Below are 7,500 nucleotides of genomic sequence, written 5' to 3'. Positions count from 1 at the left end.
CCGGCCGCTACGGGCCTGGCACCCTCTACGGGCCGTGGCCTCATTCAAGTTGGACTTGGGCTCGGCGCGAGGCGTCGGGGTAGTGGACCCTCCCAAACACCACATGCCACGACAGGCGGCAGCCTGCGGGGTTCGGTGCTGGACTCTTCCCTGTTCGCTCGCCGCTACTGGGGGAATCCTTGTTAGTTTCTTTTCCTCCGCTTAGTAATATGCTTAAATTCAGCGGGTAGTCTCGCCTGCTCTGAGGTCGTTGTACGAGGTGTCGCACGCCACACCGCCAGCCGGCTGTGCACGCTACCGAGAAAGTACCGGTATGCGAACCGCCAGGCGACGGGCGCGCATCGCACGTTTAAGGAGACGCGGCCGGCCACACAGGCGACCACGACACTCCCACGTCTCCGAAGCGGGACAAACGCCGCGCGCTTCAGTATACGTAGCCGACCCTCAGCCAGACGTGGCCCGGGAACGGAATCCATGGACCGCAATGTGCGTTCGAAACGTCGATGTTCATGTGTCCTGCAGTTCACATGTCGACGCGCAATTTGCTGCGTTCTTCATCGACCCACGAGCCGAGTGATCCACCGTCCTGGGTGATCTTTTCCTTTTCAGTCTCCCACTGTCTCTTTCAAGACAGTAGCATTTGCGGGACTGAGGCGTCTGACGGCCCCTGTTCCACTATTTTTTTTGTGTCCAACGGCCTCACAGCCGATGGGCGTCGTACGGCTCCACACCGGAGCGGACAGGCACTCGGGCGAACGTCATTCAAAACCGGCGCCAGGCGCCAGGTACCGCAGGCCAGCCGCTCCAGAGCTTCAGCGCTCGTACCACACAACAACAACACTTCCGCTAGTTTTGAGAGGCACGCGTGGTTCCGCACGCGGCGCACGGCCACTGCCGTACAGGTAGCGTGTTGCGCGACACGACACGCACATCGAAAGACATGCAGTCTAGTCGGTAATGATCCTTCCGCAGGTTCACCTACGGAAACCTTGTTACGACTTTTACTTCCTCTAAATGATCAAGTTTGGTCATCTTTCCGGTAGCATCGGCAACGACAGAGTCGATGCCGCGTACCAGTCCGAAGACCTCACTAAATCATTCAATCGGTAGTAGCGACGGGCGGTGTGTACAAAGGGCAGGGACGTAATCAACGCGAGCTTATGACTCGCGCTTACTGGGAATTCCTCGTTCATGGGGAACAATTGCAAGCCCCAATCCCTAGCACAAAGGAGGTTCAGCGGGTTACCCCGACCTTTCGGCCTAGGAAGACACGCTGATTCCTTCAGTGTAGCGCGCGTGCGGCCCAGAACATCTAAGGGCATCACAGACCTGTTATTGCTCAATCTCGTGCGGCTAGAAGCCGCCTGTCCCTCTAAGAAGAAAAGTAATCGCTGACAGCACGAAGGATGTCACGCGACTAGTTAGCAGGCTAGAGTCTCGTTCGTTATCGGAATTAACCAGACAAATCGCTCCACCAACTAAGAACGGCCATGCACCACCACCCACCGAATCAAGAAAGAGCTATCAATCTGTCAATCCTTCCGGTGTCCGGGCCTGGTGAGGTTTCCCGTGTTGAGTCAAATTAAGCCGCAGGCTCCACTCCTGGTGGTGCCCTTCCGTCAATTCCTTTAAGTTTCAGCTTTGCAACCATACTTCCCCCGGAACCCAAAAGCTTTGGTTTCCCGGAGGCTGCCCGCCGAGTCATCGGAGGAACTGCGGCGGATCGCTGGCTGGCATCGTTTATGGTTAGAACTAGGGCGGTATCTGATCGCCTTCGAACCTCTAACTTTCGTTCTTGATTAATGAAAACATACTTGGCAAATGCTTTCGCTTCTGTTCGTCTTGCGACGATCCAAGAATTTCACCTCTAACGTCGCAATACGAATGCCCCCGCCTGTCCCTATTAATCATTACCTCGGGTTCCGAAAACCAACAAAATAGAACCGAGGTCCTATTCCATTATTCCATGCACACAGTATTCAGGCGGGCTTGCCTGCTTTAAGCACTCTAATTTGTTCAAAGTAAACGTGCCGGCCCACCGAGACACTCAACAAAGAGCACCCTGGTAGGATTTAAACGGGGTCCGCCTCGGGACGCGAAAGCACCCCTTCGGCTCGCCCCACCGGCAGGACGTCCCACGATACATGCCAGTTAAACACCGACGGGCGGTGAACCAACAGCGTGGGACACAAATCCAACTACGAGCTTTTTAACCGCAACAACTTTAATATACGCTATTGGAGCTGGAATTACCGCGGCTGCTGGCACCAGACTTGCCCTCCAATAGATACTCGTTAAAGGATTTAAAGTGTACTCATTCCGATTACGGGGCCTCGGATGAGTCCCGTATCGTTATTTTTCGTCACTACCTCCCCGTGCCGGGAGTGGGTAATTTGCGCGCCTGCTGCCTTCCTTGGATGTGGTAGCCGTTTCTCAGGCTCCCTCTCCGGAATCGAACCCTGATTCCCCGTTACCCGTTACAACCATGGTAGGCGCAGAACCTACCATCGACAGTTGATAAGGCAGACATTTGAAAGATGCGTCGCCGGTACGAGGACCGTGCGATCAGCCCAAAGTTATTCAGAGTCACCAAGGCAAACGGACCAGACAAGCCAATCCGATTGGTTTTGATCTAATAAAAGCGTCCCTTCCATCTCTGGTCGGGACTCTGTTTGCATGTATTAGCTCTAGAATTACCACAGTTATCCAAGTAACGTGGGTACGATCTAAGGAACCATAACTGATTTAATGAGCCATTCGCGGTTTCACCTTAATGCGGCTTGTACTGAGACATGCATGGCTTAATCTTTGAGACAAGCATATGACTACTGGCAGGATCAACCAGGGAGCTGCGTCAACTAGAGCTGAGCAGCCGGCCGCCCGGGAGTGTGTCCCGGGGGCCCGCGCGAACACGCAAGCGTCCGCTCAATTATTCTGCAAACAGGAGGAGGCCGAGCTCCCCTGCACGATACACCTCGAAACCCTCTCAGGTCCCGGCGGCGCGCAGCGCCGTCCTAGGTACTTGGTCGGTTTCGAGAGAGGCGCAATCGCCCGGAGTTAGGCGAGTAGACGGTTTTAGTGCGAACACCCTTGCTCCCAACTGAGCTTGCCGCTGCCGACAGAGGCCCGGGAGCGTGCTGTCGTGGCATTGCCGGCGGGAGACAACACGCGCCACCTATGGTGACCGGCAGCTCCAACGCCAGCGCCACACAAGGGCAAAGCCCCACTTGGGTGCAGAAGCGAACTCTCCCAGCACAGCGCACGCGCCAACACGTCCGCACAACTGCGATACAAACCACCTGCGAGAACCGCTGGGGCGACCGAGCAGCAGACGGCGTCGCGGCGCCGAGTGCCAGGCGGCGGCGCATCCTCAACGCACACAGTCCTCAATCAGACCAGCACACTGCAGATGTCCACCGCGCTTCGCACCGGGCTCGGCTGAACCAACTTTGGCCGCCAGGCGCCGCGTGCAGGGTGCGCCGCAGCGTAGCTGCGCCGCCTGCCGGGCCCGTCGGCTGGCGCTCCTGCCACTCGGCGCCCCCCACCAGCCGCCTGTTGCGCGTGCGCCCACGCAGCGCGCGGCCAACACGCCGGGCGGCCCCCCTTCACCGGCCGGGAACAGTCCCACCAAGCCACCGCCGCGTATCGCTTCATACCCACATGGGCCTAGTCACGCGTGTGGATGTGGCGGGTACCGCTGAAACAACCGGTTAATAGCTGTACCGATCGTCGCCATCACAGATTCACCTCCAGCGTGAACAACCGCTCAACAACGGATTTCCAGTTCATTTGCGTATCTTGGGCAGTAAACGTAGATGTCCACCTACATTTGCGAATTCAACAATTCTTGCATGCCAGGATGTCATGTGTCACGACACGCTACATCAGACCACATACACACTGCGACATGTGCAGAAGAGAACACGTGGAAGGTGGCCCGCGCACGTATGCGATGTACCTTCCGCGATCCACTGTCAACCGGCATCTGCGGCATGTCCCAGATATGGAACGCGGTCCACCAGGGTAGCACTTTGTGTGAGGCAATACGACAAAGTCGGAATACACGCGTCACTACATCAGACGGCTCACGCTGACCTGACCTGACCTGACTCACCGCACCACCACCCCCAGCGACCCAGGGTGACATACAATGCGTTCGTACGTTCCTCCCACACGCCTCTACGGCGTACCACAGTGCAACCTAGCTGTTATTGGGAGACGAGACAAGTAGCATCAAGCACAACATATGGAAATTGAGATTCGACACCGTTGGGCACAGCCAGCGTACGGTCACACGTATCACACTACTTCACTCTGTACGTAACGACCGATGATCGGTACAGCGTGTGGGTTACGCGTACGACATCAGCGGACAATGGACACAGACCATACCACGACGTACACTGAGGGCGTCGACATCTGAATGCAACTGAACAGCTGCGAGGCTCATTTAACACTCAAACGCCAGACCGACCAGCTTGAGAGGACAGAGACACAAAGAGGGGGACAGAGGGGGACAGAGGGGGGGGAGGGGGGGGGTCGGCGATATAGTCCTATTGCAGTACAATTGACAGTGGATAGCAGGAATATGTGGAAAGTAAGCAACACTCGCAAGACATCTACATGAGGATAACAACGACACCAGAGATTCCGAGCAGTGAACTATGTTAGGCAAAGGGACAACGTGGGTTAGGTTAAGGGACAACGTGGGTTAGGTTAAGGGACAACGTGGGTTAGGTTAAGGGACAACGTGGGTTAGGTTAAGGGACAACGTGGGTTAGGTTAAGGGACAACGTGGGTTAGGTTAAGGGACAACGTGGGTTAGGTTAAGGGACAACGTGGGTTAGGTTAAGGGACAACGTGGGTTAGGTTAAGGGACAACGTGGGTTAGGTTAAGGGACAACGTGGGTTAGGTTAAGGGACAACGTGGGTTAGGTTAAGGGACAACGTGGGTTAGGTTAAGGGACAACGTGGGTTAGGTTAAGGGACAACGTGGGTTAGGTTAAGGGACAACGTGGGTTAGGTTAAGGGACAACGTGGGTTAGGTTAAGGGACAACGTGGGTTAGGTTAAGGGACAACGTGGGTTAGGTTAAGGGACAACGTGGGTTAGGTTAAGGGACAACGTGGGTTAGGTTAAGGGACAACGTGGGTTAGGTTAAGGGACAACGTCGGTTAGGTTAAGGGACAACGTCGGTTAGGTTAAGGGACAACGTCGGTTAGGTTAAGGGACAACGTCGGTTAGGTTAAGGGACAACGTCGGTTAGGTTAAGGGACAACGTCGGTTAGGTTAAGGGACAACGTGGGTTAGGTTAAGGGACAACGTGGGTTAGGTTAAGGGACAACTTGAGTTAGGTTAAGGGACAACTTGAGTTAGGTTAAGGGACAAATTGAGTTAGGTTAAGGGACAAATTGAGTTAGGTTAAGGGACAAATTGAGTTAGGTTAAGGGACAAATTGAGTTAGGTTAAGGGACAACTTGAGTTAGGTTAAGGGACAAATTGAGTTAGGTTAAGGGACAAATTGAGTTAGGTTAAGGGACAAATTGAGTTAGGTTAAGGGACAAATTGAGTTAGGTTAAGGGACAACTTGAGTTAGGTTAAGGGACAACTTGAGTTAGGTTAAGGGACAACTTGAGTTAGGTTAAGGGACAACTTGAGTTAGGTTAAGGGACAACTTGAGTTAGGTTAAGGGACAACTTGAGTTAGGTTAAGGGACAACTTGAGTTAGGTTAAGGGACAACTTGAGTTAGGTTAAGGGACAACTTGAGTTAGGTTAAGGGACAACTTGAGTTAGGTTAAGGGACAACTTGAGTTAGGTTAAGGGACAACTTGAGTTAGGTTAAGGGACAACTTGAGTTAGGTTAAGGGACAACTTGAGTTAGGTTAAGGGACAACTTGAGTTAGGTTAAGGGACAACTTGAGTTAGGTTAAGGGACAACTTGAGTTAGGTTAAGGGACAACTTGAGTTAGGTTAAGGGACAACTTGAGTTAGGTTAAGGGACAACGTGGGTTAGGTTAAGGGACAAATTGAGTTAGGTTAAGGGACAACTTGAGTTAGGTTAAGGGACAACTTGAGTTAGGTTAAGGGACAACTTGAGTTAGGTTAAGGGACAACTTGAGTTAGGTTAAGGGACAACTTGAGTTAGGTTAAGGGACAACTTGAGTTAGGTTAAGGGACAACTTGAGTTAGGTTAAGGGACAACTTGAGTTAGGTTAAGGGACAACTTGAGTTAGGTTAAGGGACAACTTGAGTTAGGTTAAGGGACAACTTGAGTTAGGTTAAGGGACAACTTGAGTTAGGTTAAGGGACAACTTGAGTTAGGTTAAGGGACAACTTGAGTTAGGTTAAGGGACAACTTGAGTTAGGTTAAGGGACAACTTGAGTTAGGTTAAGGGACAACTTGAGTTAGGTTAAGGGACAACTTGAGTTAGGTTAAGGGACAAATTGAGTTAGGTTAAGGGACAAATTGAGTTAGGTTAAGGGACAAATTGAGTTAGGTTAAGGGACAAATTGAGTTAGGTTAAGGGACAAATTGAGTTAGGTTAAGGGACAAATTGAGTTAGGTTAAGGGACAAATTGAGTTAGGTTAAGGGACAAATTGAGTTAGGTTAAGGGACAAATTGAGTTAGGTTAAGGGACAAATTGAGTTAGGTTAAGGGACAAATTGAGTTAGGTTAAGCGATAATCTGGTACAGCCACAGTTAGGTTAAGCGATAATCTGGTACAGCCACAGTTAGGTTAAGCGATAATCTGGTACAGCCACAGTTAGGTTAAGCGATAATCTGGTACAGCCACAGTTAGGTTAAGCGATAATCTGGTACAGCCACAGTTAGGTTAAGCGATAAACTGGTACAGCCACAGTTAGGTTAAGCGATAAACTGGTACAGCCACAGTTAGGTTAAGCGATAAACTGGTACAGCCACAGTTAGGTTAAGCGATAAACTGGTACAGCCACAGTTAGGTTAAGCGATAAACTGGTACAGCCACAGTTAGGTTAAGCGATAAACTGGTACAGCCACAGTTAGGTTAAGCGATAAACTGGTACAGCCACAGTTAGGTTAAGCGATAAACTGGTACAGCCACAGTTAGGTTAAGCGATAAACTGGTACAGCCACAGTTAGGTTAAGCGATAAACTGGTACAGCCACAGTTAGGTTAAGCGATAAACTGGTACAGCCACAGTTAGGTTAAGCGATAAACTGGTACAGCCACAGTTAGGTTAAGCGATAAACTGGTACAGCCACAGTTAGGTTAAGCGATAAACTGGTACAGCCACAGTTAGGTTAAGCGATAAACTGGTACAGCCACAGTTAGGTTAAGCGATAAACTGGTACAGCCACAGTTAGGTTAAGCGATAAACTGGTACAGCCACAGTTAGGTTAAGCGATAAACTGGTACAGCCACAGTTAGGTTAAGCGATAAAGTTGGTTAAATTTGGTATTGTGTGGGAAGGGGGCAGAGAGAGAGGGGGGGGGGGGTGGATAGTGGTGGCAGTACACGG

At 51.6% G+C, this 7,500-nt stretch overlaps 2 non-coding genes and 1 pseudogene across 2 annotated transcripts; all 3 read right to left on the bottom strand.

Moving 5' to 3' along the window:
- Nucleotides 1–250, bottom strand: part of LOC126331637 (large subunit ribosomal RNA) — a pseudogene marked incomplete at its 3' end in the record, with an annotated part of 2,931 nt that extends 2,681 nt beyond the window's left edge.
- Nucleotides 251–438: 188 nt separating this feature from the next.
- On the bottom strand, nt 439–593 carry LOC126331638 (5.8S ribosomal RNA). Its single transcript, XR_007563424.1, has one exon. It is a non-coding gene; the product is annotated as a 5.8S ribosomal RNA (ribosomal RNA).
- Nucleotides 594–955: 362 nt separating this feature from the next.
- LOC126331640 (small subunit ribosomal RNA) lies at nt 956–2,848 on the bottom strand. Its single transcript, XR_007563426.1, has one exon. It is a non-coding gene; the product is annotated as a small subunit ribosomal RNA (ribosomal RNA).
- Between the last annotated feature and the right edge of the window lie 4,652 nt (nt 2,849–7,500).

The sequence above is a fragment of the Schistocerca gregaria genome, unplaced genomic scaffold (genome assembly GCF_023897955.1).
Source record: "Schistocerca gregaria isolate iqSchGreg1 unplaced genomic scaffold, iqSchGreg1.2 ptg001384l, whole genome shotgun sequence".
Classification (NCBI taxonomy): domain Eukaryota; kingdom Metazoa; phylum Arthropoda; class Insecta; order Orthoptera; family Acrididae; genus Schistocerca; species Schistocerca gregaria.
Note: the sequence above shows the minus strand (reverse complement) of the source record. Positions and strands in the feature narration are given on the sequence as shown.